Source organism: Palaemon carinicauda, chromosome 1 (assembly GCF_036898095.1).
Source record: "Palaemon carinicauda isolate YSFRI2023 chromosome 1, ASM3689809v2, whole genome shotgun sequence".
In the NCBI taxonomy this organism is placed as follows: Eukaryota; Metazoa; Arthropoda; class Malacostraca; order Decapoda; family Palaemonidae; genus Palaemon; species Palaemon carinicauda.
This window is the reverse complement of record NC_090725.1, coordinates 265,078,146-265,101,453: the sequence shown is the minus strand read 5'-3', so window position 1 is coordinate 265,101,453 and position 23,308 is coordinate 265,078,146.

Sequence of the window (23,308 nt, the reverse complement as noted above, 5' to 3'; positions counted from 1 at the left end):
CCATTCTGGGGTTCGTCGGGTGGAGTTTCTAACTGCTCGTCACCCTTGGCGTGCTTCCCCCTCCCCTGTTGTAAGGAGACGCCTGTTTTATCCTTCGTACTGACTCCCTGAGCCGTCGGGTTCTCGTGACACTGGGCCTTCGGGGTCTCGTCACACTGAGCCTCCAGGCTCTCGTGACCCTGGGCCTTCGGGCTCTCATGACCTTGAGCCTCTGAGCTCTCGTTACGCTGAGTCTCCGGGTTCTCATGACCCGAGTCTTAGGGCTCTCGCTACGCTGATCCCCCTGGCTCTCATAGCTTGACGACTGCTTGCTATACGGCAGTGTCGTGTGACTTGTTATATCACTTTATAGCTCCAGCTGGTTGCTATACGTGTGCTAGGCTGGTCTCACCAGCTCCTCGCCATTCGTCTTCAAACAAGCCACCGTTACCTCTCCATCAGGGGACGTGTGATCGTCTCTCGCTACAGAGAGACCCTCACTCTAAGCGAGATGACCATGGGTCTCGCCAGGCATATGAGTGTCACTCTCCACCTTTCTGGTGCTCTCCCAGCGACTCTTCTAGAGGTCAAAAGTCTCCCTCCCGGCACTCGCCTGCCAGGCTTTCACCAAGGCGTCTCTCGCCACCTCGCTGTTCTTCACCTCCTTGTCATTTACCCTCGCATCGGTCCTCGAGATCGACTGCCAGAATACCCTCGCAAGCTCGCAAACGCCGGTCACATAGGGATCCTCACCCACAAGGAGATCAGCTTGCCTCACCTTAGCAATGGGATGACGTTTCCCTTCATGAGTTTTATCAGGTTCAGGGTGAACAACCAAAGGAGGCAACGAAGCAGAGCACGGCTTCAAGGGACCAACACTTGGCAAAACCCCCTGGGGGACTGGTGGCACATTTGCCTGCAGGTAAGGGGACTATCTACCTTTCCTTTTAGGTTCCCAGATGTAGGGCTCCTGGTTGCCCAAGGGATCCTCTTCCCAGCTTCACAGGTGGTCGGGACTCCCCCTGGTTGAGCGCACTATTCAACATAGTACCGGAGGTACTTACGGGAGTCATACCCCGTTAGCAATTCTTTGGTGGCATGCCTAGGATTCCCGATGGCTTCTCTCCCTTCAGACCCTAGGATGAGTTCCTAAGGTTCATCCATTGCAGGACTTTCTCCCAAGGAGAGACCTATCACTTCTCTGAAGAGGAATCGGGAGGAAAGAGGTGTAGAGAAGTCTGAGATCTTCCTTGCAGGTATGTAATACGCCTGTTAAACGAGGGGGTGGAAACGTGAAAGTATTAGGCTGTCTCCCCTTAGGAAAGGGTGATCTCCCTGACAGATTCTTTCCGCTTCTTTCCAATAGAGGTGGTTCCCCCCAGAGTCTCTTTCTCCATCGCATCTTTGTAATTCCTCCCTCTGGAGAGGATCAACGTCCTCTTAGGCAGGAGACAGCCGTAAGGCCTTCTCTTCTGGAGGAAGTCCGTGGTGAGAGCTTCCGCGCTTCGACAAGAGAGGCCTAGGAAAGTCTCTCCCTTGAGAGCGTCAGCAAGACACGTAGATGGCCTACCTTGACAACTTCAACCCACCCTGGGCTCCTATGGGTGAGACCTCGGAGGTATATGAGAAATTTGGTTTTGAGGACGACATTTTGCCTAGAGCCACTAGCCCTAAGCTTATGGAGGCAGAGCAGAAGGAGTCTGAGCATGGCTTCTGGCAGGTCTTGGCCTGTATTAGATCAAATAATGTACTGTCAAATCTGTCGACAGCCCCGCAGAGTGGAAAAAAGACAGTCCTTGACCAAGTCTGTGGCACTAAAAGACCCCCAAGGTCCAGTGCAGCTTTGCCCTAGTAAAAGGGGTTGAAGGGTGCCAGAAGGAAGGTAGTGTTGCAGGCTATAGGCATCTCTATCTTCCTCCAAGCTCCTCTTTTCGCTGTTTGTGCAGCAGAGGAGATATTATGAGGTAATCAGCAAGCCTTTTCCAGCTTTATCTCTGGATCACTCCTTAGAGGCTCTCACAAGGGGTGTTCCCTTCGAAACATTGTCTGGACTCTCAGTCTCGTACTCGTCCTTGGAGATCATCAACCAGGAGAAGCTTGCAAAGTGTGCCATGCAGGCTACTTCGTGCTTGATCTCTGGTTGGGATCAGTGGGTCATTTGATCAGGTCTGAGGGCGGGTTTCGTGAGTCCACCAGTCTATGGAAACCTTCCTTTTGCCGGAGCCAGGACGATTGAGTTCTTCTCGCGTCACTTTGTCAACCTGTGGGGAATACCTTCTTGAAGAGATGGGACTCAATCATTGAGAGGATCCATCGACAACTCCCGCTGGCCAATGTTTCTAGGCTGAGAAACTTCTCCTTCGAAGGGAGTTCTCTTTTCAACCTGGAAAACATCGAGCGGGTGATGGAGGAGTGGAGGAAGTCCAACCAGGACTCCCTCCTACATAGGACCCTGATATCGCGGCCCTATTGACCTCCGCCAGAGAAACAACCTCCACCCAATCCACTGACGAATAGGGCTATTATCTCAAAATAAGAGGGCCAAAAGGTGTCCAAGAAGCCCTTTCAGGGCAATCGAAAAAGTTCAAAGTCCTTCATTGGAGAGCAGGGGGATAAGGGATTTGGCAGAGGATGATCCCGCTGGGACGGGCAATGCTCCCACCTGTTGGGGGATGTCTGCAAAGCCACTGGCTAAGGTGGCTGCAGCTCAGGGCTGAACCCTGGACGGTCTTGGTGATTCGTTCAGGGTATTTCGCCCCTATTTATTCAATCTCTCCGTCCAGTTATTCGGGATCCAGTCCCAACAAGCTCCTACGCGAAGAGATCCGTGAAGGACCTGCCTCATTGGTCCGAAGTCCTGACCATGTTGGAGAAGGTGCTCTCCAAGAGGTCCTCGACGGGTCTCCAGTTTTCTTTAGTTGACGCTTTCATGTGAAAACGGCATCTGGAGCCTGGAGACCTGTCATCGATCTCTCGGCCTTGAACAGGTTTTTCAGTCAAACTCTGTTCAAGATGGAGACAAGGGACACAATCAGACAAACAATAAGACCGCAGGAGTCGGAGGTGTTATCTTAAGAACAGCTGGAGTTCGTCCTCACTTGCAAGCCCTGTTTGGGAGCACAGGAAGGACAGAGAGGAGGGTCACCAAGAATACCTTTTCAGCCTGGATTCGTAGGGTCGTCCATCACACCCTGAATCCAGACCCTCGTCCGTCACGTCGCCTTAGGGCACGCGACGCCAGAGGCATCGCAACGTCCCTGGCCTTCAAGAGTAACTACTCTGTGATGCAGGTGCTACAAGCTGGAGTCTGGAGGCATCAAACGACCTTCACAGCCCACTACCTGCAGGACGTGACCCACAGGAGCTTCGATACGTTTTCTACCGGCCCTGTGGTGGCTACACAACAGCTGGTCTAAACCTCAGGCTCCTTAATGGACAGGTAGCAGAAGGTTGAGGGCATTGTTACCCGGTTTTAGTCTGCATGAATGAAAGAAGTTTGTCTGGCCCTTACTTCTTTCTTCATCCTCCCCTCTCTTGGGGAAAGCAGCATCCTGGGTTCTCTGCATAGCTGACCTCAAACCTCTGCAGGTAAACCATGCTTCCTTGTGTTCTTAGTATTAAGGTAATACTGTCACGTCCCCAATACCCTGACGAGGTGGTATTGGGAACGTCCTAGCCTAGAATTCCGTCTAAGGGATTTCAGGTCAACTCCCTAGGACGTCACACTTCATCCCTCCACACACAAGCTTATGTAGGCCGCGCGTTCCTTGCAGAGCAAGGAACTTGCGAGGCGCAGGGACTCTTTTTCTCGAAGTGTTGCTCACTCAGATTCTGAGTCCCCGGGCAAAGCCAAAGCCAGTAAGGCTGGGACTTTCCAACCTTCCTAAGGGGTAAGTCACCCCATGTAAATAGCGTGGTTTGTATTTCGGTTACGGAACAAATGACAAATTTGGAGATAATTTGTATTTTTCCTAACCATACAAACCTTAGCTATTTACACACATTTGCCCGCCAGCCGTGTCCCCCAAGGCAAGTCCTACCTCTAAGCGAAGTGAATCAGTTCACCGGTGTGTGAGGGGGGAGGGGTAGCTAGCTACCTCTCCCCTACCCCCTCGCTAGCTAGCGAGAGGGTAGTTAACCCTCGTTAAAAATCTAATGGCTCGCCATTTCAGCTACGCCGAAAGTAATACCCCATGTAAATAGCTAAGGTTTGTATGTTTAGGAAAAATACAAATTATCTCCGAATTTGTCATTCTTTGAATAGTCTTCGTTCTGTTTTCAAGGATGAACTAGCGTTAAGTTTATTTATGCTACGCAGTTTGCACTATCGTTACGATAGAGAAAGAGAATCACGGTTTCTCTTTGCAGAGAGTTAATCGATTTTGACGTTTAGTTCATTCTTACAAACTGAAGTTTTTTAAATACTAATTAAAAGGAACATGTTATTTTGCAATTTCTTAGTCCTTTTAGTATTTTTCTTTAGTTAAATAACCTTTTATTGACAAAGAGTGAGTGAGCCAATACTCTCGTGACAAGAGAGATATAGAGAGGGAGAGAACGATCCAAATCTTTTTTCTCGTCCCAAGTCTCTATACAGGGAGTTTGGGAGTGAGAAACTTTATTCTTCTCAATTCAGATATTTACTCTCGTCCCAAGTCTCTGTACGGGGGGAGAGAGAGAGATAAAACGTGGTCCTTCGCGTTCTAGTTTTTTGTTCTCATCCCAAGTCACTGTACAGTGAGAGAAAGGGAGAAAACGTAGTCCTTAGCGATCTAGTTTTTTAGTCTCCTCCCAAGTCACTGATCATTTTAAACTTTATATATTTCACTTTTCTTTTATATATGTATATGTTTATTAATTTTTGCATGTGATACATTATGTACTAATGAGCTTACATTATACGACATATTTTGCAATTCTAACCTTTTGATTTAAGGGAGAATTGCTTGCTACAGATAGATATCAGCTTATTCATGTCTAAGGTGAAATTATTAAAAAATGCGAGTGTCAGTGAAAAAAGTGCGAAAAATATGTTCAGTGTTGCGGAGGGTTCGTCTGTACGTACTTGTCGTTCACCCAGTCCTAGACCTCTTTCAAGCTCCCCAGCCCCTGGGAGAAGGAATGTCTAAGAGACCAAAGGGAACGATAGGTTTTATACAACGAACAGGCGTTCCCTCACGAGTTGCGGTTGACGTTTCTCGTAACGTTCGCCCTTAGCTTGAGAGAGGTGAGACTAAGTTCTCCTCACCCTCCGAAGACATTAATGTCATTTTAAAATCCTGGCGGCAGGTTTCATGACATCCCAAGAGGAAGTTGGTTCCTTCAGAACAAAATGTATGTCCTGGCTGCAGTCATTGGAGCAGTCCAGAACGTCTACTTTCAACGGAGAAAGGCTCTCCTACCAAACGTTCCTTTACTGTATAACGTCTGGCTTTGTTGCCCCGGAAACCCCGGTATAGGGTCTGGGTTCTTTAATTTCGTCTGGAGATTCCAGTCGTAACGTGAGTGCTGCTCCCGTTATCCTTACTGATGTTTTGGATCGAACGTTGCCTAGTCACGTTCTGATCGTGTGCACGATCCTAATTTTAATATACTGCGGAACATGCAGTCGAAACTATCGACGTTAATGCAGTCATAGTCGAGCATCAGGCTTTACAGTCAAGCAGTAGCGTCGAGCTGCAGTCAATGCAGTCACGACGTGACGTCGTGCTACAGTCTCTGCAGTCACGACGTGACGTTGGACGTCAGTCACTGCAGTCACGACGTGACGTTGGAGTTCAGACACTGCAGTCGCTAAGAGACTTAGACCTGCAGTCACAGTCACAAAGTCACAAAGTCGATGCAGTCACGACGTGACGTCGAACTTAAGACACCGCAGTCACGACGTGACGTCGATGTCAGTCGATACAGTTCCGACGTGACGTCGTCCTTCAACCTCTACCTGTTCTTCATCGACAGGTTGATGTTAGTTGTCAAGCTTTTCCATCGCGACTTCTTAATGGCTCTCAACCAAATAGAGACTTAGACTTCCGGATGATGTTTATTCTGAGGAGGAAGAGGGTTTTCTCCTTTTCAGCTGTACCTTTGGGTATCTTGTCTGAAGTAGAGGAATATAGATCTGCCTAACAGCCTTTATATCTTAAGAAGATCATGACTGTTTTTAAGGAAGCTTTTTCCTTCGCTTTTTGTTCCTGCTGCTCCACGCTCGCCTCCTTCAGAATTCTTTTAGGGTTGGCTGCCTCAGCTCCCTCTTTTACTAATTCATGCTCTCTCAGTATTCTAAGAGGGTTTTTACGTTTGCTAAGAGAATGGTTGAAGACTATAAGAAGTCTTACTATGTCAATATTTGCCTTCCTTCCAACCGATTTGAAGATCTTCTGGCAGGCTTAGTAAGGAACGGGAGCAGACCAATGGTCTGTCCTCTTATTGAAGGAAGGGTACATTGTACCTTTTGTAATGAAACCTCCTCTTGTCCAAAAGTCGATAGATTCTCTCTCCCAATAACGAGAGGAAGCAAGGAGACAGGCTTTGCACCTACAAGTGTCGCTCTTGTTAGAGAAGGGAATTGTGGTGAAATTTTCTAAACCTTCAGTCTCTAAGCTTTTACAACCTCCTCTTCCTAGTTCCAAAGAACTCAGGAGGTTGGAGACCAGTGCTGGACGTGAGCTCGCTCAATGTGTTTATTCTGAAAACAAAGTTCTCTTTGGAAGCTTCCAAGTCTGTGCTTGCAGCAGTAATGGAAAGCGATTGGATGTCCTCACTCGATTCCAGGACGCTTACTTCCATATCCCTATCCATCCAACCTTCCAACTACTGTATACCTAAGGATCGTGTATGGGAAGGAAGTGTTCCAATTTTGAGTTCTTTGCTTCGGTCTCAGCTCTGCTCCTCTTGTGTTCACAATGCTCATGCGGAACGTGGTGAGCTTCCTGCACTCGACAGGTGTCAGAGCCTCCTTTTACTTAGACGACTGGCTACTCAGGGCATCATACTTCATTCACTGTCTGAAGGACCTCAGATGGAACTTGACCCTAGCGGAGGACTTAGGTCTCCTAGTAACTAGGAGAAGTCTCAACTGACCCCATCTCAAACTATTCTCTATTTGAGGATGGAGATACGGAGTCTAGTTTTTCGGGCTTTTCCATCACAATCAACACTCGAGAAAGCTTTCTTAAAAATGCATTTTTATCAAAAAGGAGCATTTGCTCTTTAAGGATGTGGATGAGTCCACTGGGAGCACTCTCGTCTCTGGAACAGTTTGTCTCCCTAGGAAGACTCAATCTTCACCCTCTCCATTTTAACCCCAACCACCATTGGGACAGGGAGAAGATCTTAGAAGAAGTGTCCATTCCACTTCCAGAAACGATCATGACTTGCCTGAAATGGTGGCATGTCAATCTCAGACTTCAGGAAGGTCTCTCTTTTGCCCACAAGAACACAGACTATGTGTTGTTCTCAGACGCTTCGGACGCGGGGTGGGGAGCAACACTAGACACTCTAGAGTGCTCGGGCCTTTGGACCAAAGACCACGTAAAGTTTCATATCAACCAGAAGGAGATTCTAGAAGTTCTTTGGACCCTGCAAAGTTTCAAAGACTGATTCGAAACAAAGTGGTGCAGGTGAACCCAAACAACACCACAGCGTTAGACTGCATCGCTAAGCAAGGTTGGACCCTCTCACAGTCCCCTTACTTGAATGCAAGGATCTCCTAGTTTGAACGAAGGAAAGAAACATCACCTTACTTACAAGGTTTATTCAGGGAGTAAGGAACGTGTTGGCAATCTGCCTAAGCAGGAGAAGCCAAGTCATTCCCACGGAATGGACTCTTCATCAGGAGGTGTACATGAAACTATGGCAGATATGGGAACGTCCGTCCATAGAACTGTTCGCAACCTCAATAACGAAGGGGCTTCCTTCTTACTGCTCTCCAGTTCCAGATCCAGAGGCAGTCCACGTCGATGCGTTCTTACTGGGATAGTTTCACCTGGAGGTGTATGCGTTTTTCCCTCCATTCAAGATCCTTCACAAGGTTCTTCAGAAGTTCGCCTCTCATGAAGGGACCAGGTTGACGTTGGTTGCTCCCCTCTGGCCCTCAAGGGAATGGTTCACAGAGGTACATCAATGGCTGGTGGACGTTCCAAGAAGTTTACTATTCCGAATGGATCTCCTTCGTCAGCCTCACATAAAAAGATTCCATCAAAGCCTCCCCGCGCTTCGTCTAACTGCCTTCAGACTATCGAAAGACTCTCTAGAGCTCAAGGGTTTTCGAAGGAGGCAGCTAGAGCGATTGCAAGGGCTAGGAGATCCTCTACCATCAGGATCTACCAATCTAAATGGGAGGTGTTTAGAGACTGGTGCAAGTCCTCCTGTTTCCTCATCCAATACCACTGTAGCACAGATCGCTGACTTCCTGCTTCATCTCAGAAATAACCGCATGCTTTCTGCCTCGACTATTAAAGGCTACAGAAGCATGTTAGCTGCAGTGTTTAGACACAGAAATATGGTTTTGTCTAACAATAAGGATCTTCAAAACCTTCTCAAGTCTTTCGAGACTTCCAAGGAACGTCAAATTTCTTCTCCCGCTTGGAATTTGGACGTGGTCCTTAAGTTTCTTTTGTCTGAAAGATTTGAGCCTCTAAACTCAGCATCTTTCAAAGACCTTACTCTCAAAACTCTCTTTTTAGTGAGCATTGCTACCACAAAGAGAGTCAGTGAAGTGGATGCCTTCAGCAAAAATATCGGCTTCTGCTCCAATAAAGCAGTATGCTCTTTACAGCTTGGTTTCTTGGCCAAAAATGCGCGACCATCTCATCCATGGCCTAAATCATTTGAGATTCCCAACCTATTGGATGTTGTTGGGAATGAAATTGAAAGAGTCTTGTGTCCTGTAAGGGCTCTAAAATTTTATCTGAATAGAACCAAAACGTTACGAGGTAATTCAGAGGCTTTATGGTGCTCGGAAAAAAGCCCTCCTTACCAATGTCGAAAAATGCCTTGTCATATTTTGTTAGATTTTTAATTAGAGAAGCCCACACTCGCTTAAGTGAGAATGACCTGAAGTTACTTAAAATTAAAACTCTTGAAGTCCGAGCAGTGGCGACGTCAGTGGCTTTTTAATAAAATAGATCCCTTAGAAGTGTTATGGATGCAACCTTTTGGAGGAGTAAATCTGTGTTCACTTCACATTATTTAAAGAATGTCCAGACTCTTTATGAGGGCTGCTACACGTTGGGACCATTCGTAGCAGTGAGTGAAGGTTCTACCACTACATTCCCTTAATCCCAATAACCTTTTGTCTTCTCTTGAAACTTTTAATTTTTGGGTTGTATGTGGAGACTGAGATAGTCTTCCGCAATCTTTTGATTTGGCGGGTGGTCAAACTTGTTTCTTGAGAGCGCCCAGATAAAGGGTATTGTTGAGGTCCTGTTATAGGGGTGTTCACCCCATATATAACAGCACCTAGAAGTCTTTCAGCCCATTGAGTGGATTGCTGGGTTTCATAAGGAGAGCGGACTAATGAGACAGAGTATCATAAAAGTCAGCTTCCTTATCAGGTACTAATACTTAAGTTTGTTTTTATTTGTCAAAACTCTTGAGCTTATATTCCTACAATGTTTAATACTGGTCTCTACTCCACCAAGGGTGTGAATCAGTTATATATATATATCCACCGGCTAAGTTAAATATTTAAAAATGATATTTTCAATTTAAAATGAATTTTTGAATATACTTACCCTGTGGATATATATAATTAAATTCCCTCCCTTCCGCCCCTCTAGAGATCCTACGGGCTGAGAAGAACTGTAGATTATCGGAATATGTTTAGTATCTTGCCGAGTGATGGCACTAGTGTACACCCAGCAACCTAACATGGTGATCGCTCGCGAGTTTTGAATCTGTCGGAATGTCAGAGACGTTAGCTATGTATATATCCACCAGGTAAGTATATTAAAAAATTTATTCTAAATTGAAAATATTTTTCCTAACTATACAAACCTTAGCTATTTAACCAAACTTGCCCGCCAGCCCTATCCCCCTTGAAGTCCTACCTCCAAGCAAAGTGAGCTCAAGCACAGGTGTGTGAGAGGGGGGGGGGGGGGGTTAGCAAGGTACCCTCCCCTACCCCCGCTAACTAGTGGTGTGGGTAGTAAACCCTCGTTAAAAATTAATGGCCTGTCATTTCAGCTACGCCGAAAGTAATACCCCTATTAAATAGCTAAGGTTTGTATAGTTAGGAAAAATACAAATTATCTACGAATTTGTCATTCTTCAGCGTCAGTCTACCAGGTTAAGTAGTCTGTTTTCTGTGGTTGGTGTCGTGGAATGGGTATTACTCCCCTCGATGCCTCTATTCCAGCAATAGCGGAGTTCCTTGTATACTTTCGAGAAGAAATGCTCCTGTCGGTTTCGGCAGTCAAAGGCTACCACTCAGCCTTGAGTCTTGCCTTTAAACTGAAGTGAGTCGATATTTCCTCCTTGGAACTTTCTCTCCTCATACAAAGTTATGAGATTTCTTGTCTCCAGTCGTAAGTTAGACCCCCTCCTTGGAACGTGGTTCGAGTCCGTCAGTCCCTGAATGGCGCATTCTTTGAACCATTAAGCCAGACAACAGATCGCCACTTTACTCTGAAGACGGTCTTCCTACTCGCACTGGCTTTGGTCAAGAGAGTTAGTGAACTGTATGGTATTTCTTATAACATAGCCCATTCAACGGCATGGGGAGAGGTAATTCTCAGCTTAGTCCCTGATTTTATTGCCAAGACTCCAAATCCAGGAGTAGCGAATCCTGGATTTGGGCCCTTCAAGGTTGGGAGTCTTTGTTCTGTAGCTGATGACCCAGACCAACTGGTACTTTGTCCAGTTAGGATCCTGAGGTGGTATCTCAAAAGAACAGGAGCAGCTCACTCTGTGTCGGCACTTTTTGTCAGCACGGCGAAGGTCAAGAGGAAGGTTGCGAAAAAACACTATTTTGTCATGGGATTCGCAAGGTCATCAATCTTGCAATTAATCGTGGCCTTCCTCCACTACAACGACCCACAGCTCATGACGTCAGGGGCATTGCAATGTCCCTGCCGTTCAAAAAGAACTACTCAGTGATGTAGGTACAGTACTGCAAGCGGGCTTGTGAAGTGTCAGATGACCTTCTCCGCCCACTACCTGCAAGATGTGGCCCACAGGCGCATGAAAACGGTTCCCATTGGTCCCGATGTAGCTGCACAGCAAGTAGTTTAAACACCTCAAGCTCCTTGATGGACAACTAGCAGAGGGTTGAGAGCAAATGTTACCTGGGTTAGTCTGGGGTGAATGAGCAAGAATAACTGGGCTGCTTTCTTCCCTTCACCTTCCCCTCAAGGCACAGCTGACTTCACCTCTCTGCAGGTAAGATCCATTTCCCTTGTGTAACCTAGTATAGAAATAATACTTGATGCATCCCCAATACTTCTAGCAAGGGGTAGTTGGGTAAAGTCTTAGTACTCTCAGATACCTGTGACTTGGAGATCCTATCACTAGACCAAGCCACATTGCTAGTGTCACAAACACACAGTTTGTGCAGACTGCTATTCTTGCAAAGCACGACAATTTTAGCAAGGTGCTGGGTTCGTACTGCTAACGATCTATATCGTAAAGAGAGAACCCGTGGTCAAATGCCAAGAGCCAGTTGGCACTGACTTCCACCCTCCTAAGAGGTAAGTCATCCCTATAGATAGCAAGTATTTGTAATGCATAGAGTTATGGGACAAGTGACAAATTTGGAAGTAATTTGTATTTGCCTAACGATACAAACCTGGAGCTATTTATACAGATTGGCCTGCCAGTACCTAACATGATTATTACTTGCTAAGCTACAACCCTATTTGGAAAAGCAGGATTCATAAGCCCAGGGGCCCCAACAGGGAAAATAACCCTGTGAGGAAAGGAAACAAGAAAAAATAAAATTTTAAGAACAAAAGTAACATTAAAATAAATATTTCCTATGTAAACTATGAAAACTTTAACAAAAAAAGAGGAAGAGAAATTAGATAGAATAGCGTGCCCGAGTGTACCCTTAAGCAAAGGAACTCTAACCCAAGAAATTGGAAGACTATGGTACAAAGATTATGGCACTACCCAAGACTAGAGAACAATGGTTTGATTTTGGAGTGTCCTACTCTTAGAAGAACTGCTGACCATAGCTAGAGTTTCTTCTACCCTTACCAAGAGGGAAGTAGACACTGAACAATTACAGTGCAGTGGTTAACCCCGTTGGAGAAGAAGAATTGTTTAGTAATCTTAGTGGTGTCAGGTGTATGAGAACAGAGGAGAATCTGTAAAATATAGGCCAGACTATTCGGTGTATGTGTAGGCAAAGGGAAAGTGAACCGTAACCAGAGAGAAGGATACACTATAGTACTGTCAAGGCCAGTCAAAGGACTCCATAACTCTAGCGTTAGTATCTCAACGGGTGGTTAGTGCCCTGGCCAACCTACTACCTTTGAAAGTCCTGCCTGCAAGAAAAGTTGGTGTTCAGCCCAGGCGTGTGAGTGAGCAGGGTAGCCGGCTAGCCCCCACCCTTCCAGCTAATTAGCGGTCAGTGTGGTTATCCCTCGCTAAAAGTCTTATAGCTACTCTTTCAGCTACGCTGAAAGTAATATCCGCTATAAATAGCTCCAGGTTTGTATTGTTAGGAAAAATACAAATTACTTCCAAATTTGTCATACTGTATTAACAAATTTTCAATATTAAACTTACCCGATAATCATGTAGCTGTCAACTCCGTTGCCCGACAGAATTCTACGGAAGGGATACGCCAGCGATCGCTATACAAGAGGGGGGTGTACTCACAAGCGCCACCTGTGGCCAGGTACTGCAGTACTTCTTGTTGACACCACTTCAATTTTTCCTCTGTCGTGCTTCCGGCAAGGCGTTCATGGATACGCTTATAATTTTGGAGTCTTGTTCACGGTTTTTGGTGAAGTATTGCTCTAAGATTTCAGCTTTCGCTATTCAGGAAGTTTTATTATTAGCTTAGCTAGCTTTTGGAATTAATTTGATTAATTATGGTGACGAAGAGAGTATGAACTCTCTTTCACCTTTAAATGGCCGACCCTTCCCTTCGACGGAAGTGTTGGTGTCTAAGAGAGTATAGACTCTCTTTCTTAATTTTGCTTAACAAAAGTTATAGATTTATTTTCAATATTAAACTTACCCGATAATCATGTAGCTGTCAACTCCGTTGCCCGACAGAATTCTATGGAGGGATACGCCAGCTATCACAATACTAGAAGGGGGTGTACTTACCAGCGCCACCTGTGGCCAGGTACTCAATCATTTGTTGTTGACACCTCCTCAATTATTCCTCTGTCGTGCTTCTGGCTAGACGTTCTGGGATACGCTTATGGTCTTCGAGTTTATTCACGGATATTTGGTGAAGTATTCTCTCAGATTAACGGCTGTCGCTTTACTGGAATCCTTCTTATATTAGCTATATAGCTTTTATATAATACTGATATAACGGTTAACGAATTTTGCTTGTTTTTGGATCACCCTTTGGCTAACTCTTTGAAACAAGATGTCTGACGTTTCGCAAGCCCCCTCCCATAGACGATGTAGGTCTTGCAATAGGCGTTTTCCGAAGGCCTCGGTAGATCCTCACACCGCTTGTTCTGACTGTAGGGACAGGCCCTGTCTATTAGAAAATCGATGTGAGGAATGCGCCGGACTTTCGGAATTGGAATTTGTCCGTCTTTTAAAATATTCATCTAAGTTAGAGAGAGGTAGAGTTAGGAGAAGTTCTTCTCACTCTTCTATGTTTTCCTCACCTCATGATCCCCTACCTTTTCCTACCCCTGTAGTGGCTACCCCCGAACCTACTGTGTGCCCTCCGCCTGATATGTCAGTTGTTTTGCGTGCTATTCAGGCTTTAGGCGATAAAGTAGAATCAGTGGTAAGTGACCATAAGTCTCTGATGGCCGAAGTTAAAGAACTGAAGGTCAAGAGTGCAGTGGGTGGAATTAGTGCCAGTGCTGTGACGAGTGCTAGTGTCGGTGCAGTGCCAAGTGCTAGTGGTGCCAGTGTGGTGCGTGAGGATTTTTCTGTGCGAGCCAGTCGTCCTCCCAGTCCGGGACCTCTTGCAAGCTCCCATGCCCAGGGGAGAAGCAATGTCGAAGGGCTTAAGGGTTCGACAGGCCTTGTTAGGCGCACAGAACTATCCTCGGTGGTTGCGGGCGTGTCTTCCTTAGACCGTCACTCCCACCTGCAGACGATTGAGCCCGTCTTATTCTCGTCCGCTGATCAACTAGCAGGGAAGAAACGTTGGTCTCAGGTCTCGAGACCGCTTAAACGTAGAGTCCAGTCCGCGAGTGCTCAGCCAGGTTGCAGTCATTGGCTCAGCTCTGACTCGCCTCAGTCATCTGTCGACTGTACTCCGCCCAAGAGGAGTAAGGTTCTGCCAAAACAGAGCCCGACTGTGACTTTACCTCAGTCTGTTATCGTTTCTGCCGATCCCAAGTGGACCCTGCTTCAGTCCATGCAAGCTCAGCTTTCGGACTTGATGCGTGAGTGTCGGGCTGAGAGTGTTGCACCTCCTCCTCCGCCTACACTCCCTCCGCCTGTTCTCGCTCCGCCTGTGCTCGCCCCGCCTGCACTTGCTCCGCCTGGTCGCAGCACCATCTGCCAGGCGTACGATGTTGAGCCACTTTCGGAGTTCGCTGTTCCCAGTGGTGTTCAGCCTCAGCCTTCTTTAAGGCAACCCTTGCTTTGGGATCAGGAGAGTTATTCCACTCTTCCTCCGCCTCCCCTTGCTGCTCCACCAGTGGTGCAACTCTCGGTTGGGGTACAACAACCTCTCCCCTCCGTGAGTCTGTCTGCTCAGCCATCGCTGCAGCGAGCTCAACCCTCCTCAAGGCAAGCTCCTCTACACCCTGGACTTGCGCCTCAGGAGCCTCAGCTTGCGAGAACTTTACCTTGTTCTGCGCAGCCTCAACCTCATCATGCTCCGCTCATCTCACAGGAACAGGAACGGACTACTCCGCCTCCGTCCTCCGCTCAGCTTGTGCAATCCTTGGGTTCAACCTCTCTTGCTAGGAGTCAACCTCCTTCACCCATGCGCCTGCCTTCTGCTTCGTCTGTTGTTCAGCCTTTGCAGTCTGAACCTCAGATTTTCCCTCAACAGTTACTGGAAGAGGAAACCACTGTTATTGTTCCTACCCGTTCAAGATAATAAACAAAGTTCTGCAGAAATTCGTCTCGCACGAAGGGACACGGCTGACGCTGGTTGCTCCCCTTTGGCCTGCAAGAGAATGGTACACAGAGGTACTGCAATGGCTAGTCGACTTCCCCAGGACTCTACCTCTAAGAGTGGACCTTCTACGTCAACCACACGTAGACAGGTTGCACCCAAACCTCCACGCTCTTCGGCTGACTGCCTTCAGACTGTCGAAAGATTCGCTAGAGCTAGAGGCTTTTCGAAGGAGGCAGCCAGTGCGATTGCCAGAGCTAGAAGAGTTTCCACTCGTAGAGTCTACCAGTCTAAATGGGAGGTCTTCCGAAGCTGGTGTAGAGCCAATTCAATATCCTCTACCAATACCTCTGTGATCCAAATAGCTGACTTCCTTCTACATCTTAGGAATGAGAGATCCCTTTCTACACCTACGATTAAAGGATATAGGAGCATGTTGGCCTCAGTTCTCCGTCACAGAGGTTTGGACCTGTCTTCCAACAAGGACCTTCAAGACATTCTCAAGTCTTTTGAGACGTCTAAAGAACGTCGTCTTTCCACTCCAGGCTGGAATCTAGACGTAGTCTTAAGGTTCCTTATGACATCTAGGTTCGAACCTCTCCAGTCAGCTTCCTTCAAGGATCTTACCCTCAAGACTGCTTTTCTCGTTTGCCTTGCAACAGCTAAGAGAGTCAGTGAGGTTCATGCCTTCAGCAAGAACATTGGTTTTACAACCGAATCTGCAACATGTTCTTTTCAGCTTGGATTCCTAGCAAAGAACGAACTTCCTTCACGTCCTTGGCCCAGATCGTTCGAAATACCTAGCCTCTCCAACATGGTAGGTAACGAACTAGAGAGAGTTCTTTGCCCTGTCAGAGCTCTCAAATATTATCTGAAGAGGTCTAAACCTATTCGAGGACAGTCAGAAGCTTTATGGTGTGCCATCAAGAAACCCTCGAGACCCATGTCCAAGAATGGGCTTTCATACTATATAAGGCTTCTGATCAGAGAAGCACATTCTCACCTAAAGGAGGAAGACCTTGCATTGCTGAAGGTAAGGACCCACGAAGTAAGAGCTGTAGCTACTTCGTTGGCCTTTAATAAAAACCGTTCTCTGCAGAGCATAATGGATGCAACCTATTGGAGGAGCAAGTCAGTGTTTGCATCATTTTTATCTGAAAGATGTCCAGTCTCTTTACGAGAACTGCTACACCCTGGGACCATTCGTAGCAGCGAGTGCAGTAGTAGGTGAGGGCTCAGCCACTACATTCCCTTAATCCCATAACCTTTTTTAACCTTTCTCTTGAATACTTTTATTGTTGTTTTTTATGGTTGTTACGGTAGGCTAAGAAGCCTTCCGCATCCTTGGATTTGGCGGGTGGTCTATTCATTCTTGAGAAGCGCCTGGGTTAAAGGTTTGGTAGAGGTCCTTTAGTAGGGGTTGCAACCCCGTGTACTTTGGCACCTTTGGGTTGATTCAGCCTCCAAGAGGAACGCTGCGCTCAGTAAGGAAGACGAACTTTAAATAAAGAGGCAGAGTAACGGTTCTATTCGACTTCCTTACCAGGTACTTATTATTTCATTGTTATTTGAGATAACTGTTATATGAAATATGGGATACTTAGCTATCCTTTAATCTTGTACACTGGTTTTCACCCACCTCCCTGGGTGTGAATCAGCTACATGATTATCGGGTAAGTTTAATATTGAAAAATGTTATTTTTATTAATAAAATAAATTTTTGAATATACTTACCCGATAATCATGATTTAATCGACCCTCCCTTTCCTCCCCAGAGAGAACCAGTGGACCGAGGAATAATTGAGGAGGTGTCAACAACAAATGATTGAGTACCTGGCCACAGGTGGCGCTGGTAAGTACACCCCCTTCTAGTATTGTGATAGCTGGCGTATCCCTCCATAGAATTCTGTCGGGCAACGGAGTTGACAGCTACATGATTATTGGGTAAGTATATTCAAAAATTTATTTTATTAATAAAAATAACATTTTTATATCTCTCCGCCTTTTATAGGCCTCTTCGATTAACTTCCTTTTTTATAAATTTATTAAAATTAATTTTTATTGTTTATATTCGACCTTTCCTAATAGTAGGCGGTCTTTTCTTATACCGAAGTTAATTAACATTGAGCCCGTCATTTCGGTTTTACCTGTTAACATATTATGCTATTTTAATGTTTTTGAAAGAATTTCTTTGATAGTCTCGTACTGTTTCAAAGTTGAACTAACGTTTTGTTTTGTCTCTGCAGTTGTTGACGTTCAGAACGTTCAACTTGCGCTCTATCGTTACGATAGAGAGAGAATTTTCACGGTGTCACGTTGCAGTAAGAGTAAACCGTTTATAGCGTTTTGTTCATTCTTTCTTAGCTTAATGGTTTTAATTCTAATAAAGGAACTTTTTATTTGGGAAATCTTTCAGTTTTTTTCCTTTAACAATAATATGTTTTAACGAGTATATATGATTGGGCTCTTCTCTCAGGTTCTAAGTCAAGAGAGAGAGAGAGAGAGAGATAGAGACGGAGGGAGAGAGAGCTGGATAAACGTTTCGTTCAAGCGAGTAACGTTGTTATCGTTTTTGCTCTTCTCCCTAGTCTCTTTAGGGGAAGAAGGTAAACGTTTCTAGAGTTTATTCTTGTTCTCAAGCTTTATGCGGTGAGAGATTTTAAACGTAGTTTATTTGATCTAGTGTTTAGTCTCTTTCCAGCCACTGAATTATTTATCTTTCATTAGATTTTTCTGTTACATTGTAATTCTGTTTTCGCAATTACTAACTTTTAAGGAAGGATAGAATTGCGTGTTTCAGGTACAAACCACTTAAAGTTTCGAGTTCAGTGAAATAAGTGCAAACAGAAATTCAAAAGTGATAAGTGATTAGCGCAAAGTGTGTCAGTGTTGTGCGTGAGGGTACTTCTGTGCGTGCCAGTCGTCCTCCCAGTCCGGGACCTCTTGCAAGCTCCCAAGCCCAGGGGAGAAGCAATGTCGAAGGGCAAAAGGGTTCGGCAGGCCTTGATCGGCGCACAGAAGTATCCTCGGTGGTTGCGGGCGTGTCTTACAGAGACCGTCACTCCCACCCGCAGACGATTGAGCCCTTATTTTACTCGTCTGCAGAAGAAATTTCGGGGAGAAAACGCTGGACTCAGGTCTCAAGACCTCTTAAACGTAAAGTCCAGACCTCTAGAGTTCAACAACCCGGATGCAGTCATTGGGTTAGCTCTGACTCTCCGCAGTCATCAGGTGACTGCACACCTCCTAAGAGAGGTAAGGTGATGCCACAACAGACCTCATCTTCTGTTAAGGCTTTGCCTCAGCAGACCTTAGCGTCTGCCGACCCCAAGATGACTTTGCTGCAGTCCATGCAGTCACAGCTTGCGGTCTTAATGCGTGAGTGTCAGGCTGAGAAGGTTACACCTCCTCCTGCGATCGCTCCGCCTCACCGCAGTCCAGTCTGCCAGGCGTACGATGTTGAGGTTCCTCAGGATACCTTACCGCGTACTGAGTTGCCAGTTACCAGCGGTGTGCAGCAACCTCCGCCTTCCTTAAGGCAACCTCAGCAATGGGAGCAGGAATCTTATGCCTTACTTCCTCCGCTTCCGCTTGCGGTTCCACCAGCGAGGCAACAATCTCTTGAGGTACGACAACCTCTTCCATCAATGAGGCAGCCACCTCAGCACTCGCTGCAGCGACCTCAACCCTCCTCAAGGCGAGAGCCTCAACTCCTTAGGCTAGCACCTCAGGAACCTCAACTCGCGAGACAAGAACTGCGTTCTGCGCAGCCGCTACCTCAACTCTCGCAGCTCACACCTCAGGAACCTGAACTCGTTCCTCAGGAACCTGCTACTGCGCATCCGCAACCCTTACAGCAAGCGCAACTCTTGAGGCAGCAACCTCATGCTATGAGTCAGCCACCTCAACGCATGCATCTGCCACTTTCTCCTCAACTTGAGCCTCTTCCCATTCAACTTGGAAATAACAAATGACAATAATAACACCTCATTACTTTCATAACTTGCATTTGTAATCATATACATGTATGCCTACACAAACATTATGATAATGGAGGTTATTTGTATTACTTAATATAAAAATATATATGTATTCCTTGCAATATATTTTTAACAAAATCGCAAAATATGGCAAAAATATCTTCAAAACAAAAATGAATCATGAGTTATGAATGTAAGGTAAATATTATGTTGATATTAAAACCCCATGCAAGCATGCATGAAGTAATGCAGTGTTGCCAACAGGGCGAGTTTCCCTTTCCTGAGGTGAAGTAGATTATAGTACATTTAGTGCAGCTTAATTCTACGATTATCATGCCGGCTATCAAATTCATCAACAAAACAGTCTAAATCAATTCCCTCGGCACGTGCACTTTCAATGGACAGTAATGCGATATTACTCACTCTAGCACTGGTCATGGAATTTCTGAGAAATGTTACACGCCATGCAACACGCTCTGCTTACCTTACAGCATGCTCTACATACAGCATGCTCTGCATACAGCATGCTCTGCATACAACATGCTCTGCATACCTTACCGCATGCTTCTCAGTCACACATCTTTGGTTGTTGCCAACTCACTAGACTGTCAAGCAGTTTCATAACGTTGCCTTCTAGTCTGCTGCTTTTGCACCAGTGAAACCCTCACTGAGAGAACTTAGCTTTTCTCGGATATGGTCCCTGTAGATGAGAAAGTGCTTTTCTCCCTCCTTCTGATATTCCCTTGAGGACTCTGTCATTTGGAGAGGAGCCTTTAGTTGCGTAGCCTCTTATGGACTTTTATTTAAGCATTACATGCTTCCAGGGAAGGTAATGGTTCCACTTCAGTCGCTAACCCCGTCTGTTACCACACCTGCTCCCATAGACCTTGAGCTGTGTTGCAAGACATGCAGTCCAAGCTTAGTCCTTGTTAGAGGATTTTTTGTTTACGGAGTCAGTGTGTCACTGGGAAGACGTTCAACAACCAGCAGAAGTGACTTGTTGTGACGCAGTGCGGCAACCTCAGCAACCCGATAGGGAGTTGTCTGTACGACCCAGACAGTCTAGACAGCTTCGGGTTGTCACTGCTCTTCCTCGCTTCCCCATGGTTGACAGTTCACAGACTGTGCAGCAGTACCATGATCTTGTGTCCGGCTCCGTCAGACGACTGGCTTTTAAGAGCTCCCACAAGTCGTCGCTGTCTGGAGATTCTCAGATGGACTATGGATCTGACCAAGGAACTGGGCCTCCTGGTCAATTTTGAGGAGTCTCAGCTCGTCCCATCCCAGACCATTGTCTCCCTGGGTATGGATCTTCAGAGTCGAGCTTTTCGGGCTTTTCCGTCGGCCCCAAGGATCTTCCAAGCCCTAGAATGCATCCAGAGCATGCTGAGAAGGAACCGATGCTCAGTCAGGTAGTGGATGAGTCTAACAGGGACACTTTCATCGCTGGCCCTGTTCATCGTGTTAGGGAGACTCCACCTCCCCCCCTTCAGTATCATCTAGCTGCTCACTGGATAAAGGACATGACGCTAGAGACGGTCTCAGTTCCTGTTTCCGAAGAGAGGAGGTCTTCTCTCGCGTGGTGTAAGAACAGCTTTCTTCTCAAGGAAGTCTACCTTTGGCTGTTCAGAAACCCGACCGCCGTCTCCTCTCGGACGCATCAGACACGGGCTGGGGTGCGACTTTGGACGGACAGGAATGCTCGGGAACATGGAATCAGGAGCAAAGGACACTTCACATCAATTGCAAGGAGTTGTTGGCAGCTCTTCTGGCCTTGATAAACTTCAAGTCCCTCCAGCTTAACAAAGTGGTGGAGGTGGACTCTGACAACACCACAGCCCTGGCTTACATCTTCAAGCAGGGAGGGACTCTTTCGTGAAGTTGTTCTAGATCGCAAGGGACCTCCTCATCTGGTCTAAAGATCGAAAGCTCACGCTGGTAACGAGGTTCATTCAGGGCGGTATGAATGTCATGGCAGATCACCTCAGCCGGAAGGGTCAGGTCATCCCCACAGAGTGGACCCTTCACAAGAATGTTTGCAGCAGACTTTGGGCCCTGTGGGGTCAGCCAACCATAGATCTGTTCGCTACCTCGATAACCTAGAGACTCCTGTTGTATTGTTCTCCGATTCCAGACCCAGCAGCAGTTCACGTGGATGCTTTTCTGCTGGATTAGTTCCATCTCGACCTGTATGCATTCCCGCCGTTCAAGATTGTCAACAGGGTACTTCAGAAGTTCTCCTCTCGCAAAGGGACACGGCTGACGTTGGTTGGCTCCGCTCTGGCCCGCGAGAGAATGGTTCTTAGAGGTACTGCAATGGCTGGTCGACATTCCCAGGACTCTTCCTCTAGGAGTGAACCTTCTACGTCTACCTCACGTAAAGAAGGTACACCCAAACCTCCACGCTCTTCGTCTGACTGCCTTCAGACTTTCGAAAGACTCTCAAGAGCTAGGGGCTTTTCGAAGGAGGCAGCCAGAGCGATTGCCAAAGCAAGGAGAACATCCACTCTCAGAATCTATCAGTCTCAAGGGGAAGTCTTCCGTAGCTGGTACAAGACCAATGCAGTTTCCTTAACCAGTACCACTGTAACCCAGATTGCTGACTTCCTGTTATATCTAAGGAAAGTAAGATCCCTTTCAGCTCCTACGATCAAGGGTTACAGAAGTATGTTGGCAGCGGTTTTCCGCCACAGAGGCTTGGATCTTCCCACCAACAAAGATCTACAGGACCTCCCTAGGTCTTTTGAGACCTCAAAGGAACGTCGGTTGTCCACTCCAGGCTGGAATCTAGACGTGGTCCTAAGGTTCCTTATGTCATCAAGATTTGAACCTCTCCAATCAGCCTCTTTTTAGGACCTCACATTAAAAACTCTTTTCCTCGTGTGCTTGACAACAGCTAAAAGAGTAAGTGAGATCCACGCCTTCAGCAGGATCATTGTTTTCACATCTGAAACGGCTACATGTTCCTTGCAGCTCGGTTTTTGCTAAACGAGCTTCCTTCACGTCCTTGGCCTAAGTCGTTCGAGATCCCAAGCCTGTCCAACTTGGTGGGGAATGAACTGGAGAGAGTACTTTGCCCAGTTAGAGCTCTTAGGTACTATCTAAAAAGGTCTTAACCTTTACGAGGACAATCAGAAGCCTTATGGTGTGCTATCAAGAAACCTTCTTTTCCAAGTTCTAAGAACTCAGTTTCTTACTATTCAGGCTTCTGATTAGGGAAGCACATTCTCATCTGAAGGAAGAAGACCTTGCTTTGCTGAAGGTAAGGACACGTGAAGTGGGAGCTGTGGCTACTTCAGTGGCCTTCAAACAGAGCCATTCTCTGCAGAGTGTTATGGATGCAACCTATTGGAGAAGCAAGTCAGTGTTCGCATCATTCTATCTCAAAGATGTCCAGTCTCTTTACGAGTACTGCTACACCCTGGGACCATTCGTGGCAACGAATGCAGTAGTAGGCGAGGGCTCAGCCACTACATTCCCATAATCCCATAACCTTTTAACCTTTCTCTTGAATACTTTTTATGGGTTGTACGGTCGGCTAAGAAGCCTTCCACATCCTTGTTGATTTGGCGGGTGGTCAATTCTTTCTTGAGAAGCGCCGAGGTTAAAGGTTGTGATGAGGTCCTTTAGTATGGGTTGCAGCCCTTGATACTTCAGCACCTTAGAGTTGTTCAGCCTCCTAAGAGGAACGCTGCGCTCAGTAAGGAAGACGAACTTATTTAAGGCAGAGTAATGGATCAAGTCGACTTCCTTACCAGGTACTTGTAATTTCATTGTTATTTTGAATAACTGATAATATGAAATACGGGATACTTAGCTTCTTGATATACATGTACACTGGTTTTCACCCACCTCCCTGGGTGTGAATCAGCTACATGATTATCGGGTAAGTTTAATATTGAAAAATGTTATTTTCATTAGTAAAATAAATTTTTTAATATACTTACCCGATAATCATGATTTAATTGACCCACCCTTCCTCCCCATAGAACCAGTGGACCGAGGAAAAATTGAAGTGGTGTCAACAAGAAGTACTGCAGTACCTGGCCACAGGTGGCGCTTGTGAGTACACCCCCCTCTTGTATAGCGATCGCTGGCGTATCCCTTCCGTAGAATTCTGTCGGGCAACGGA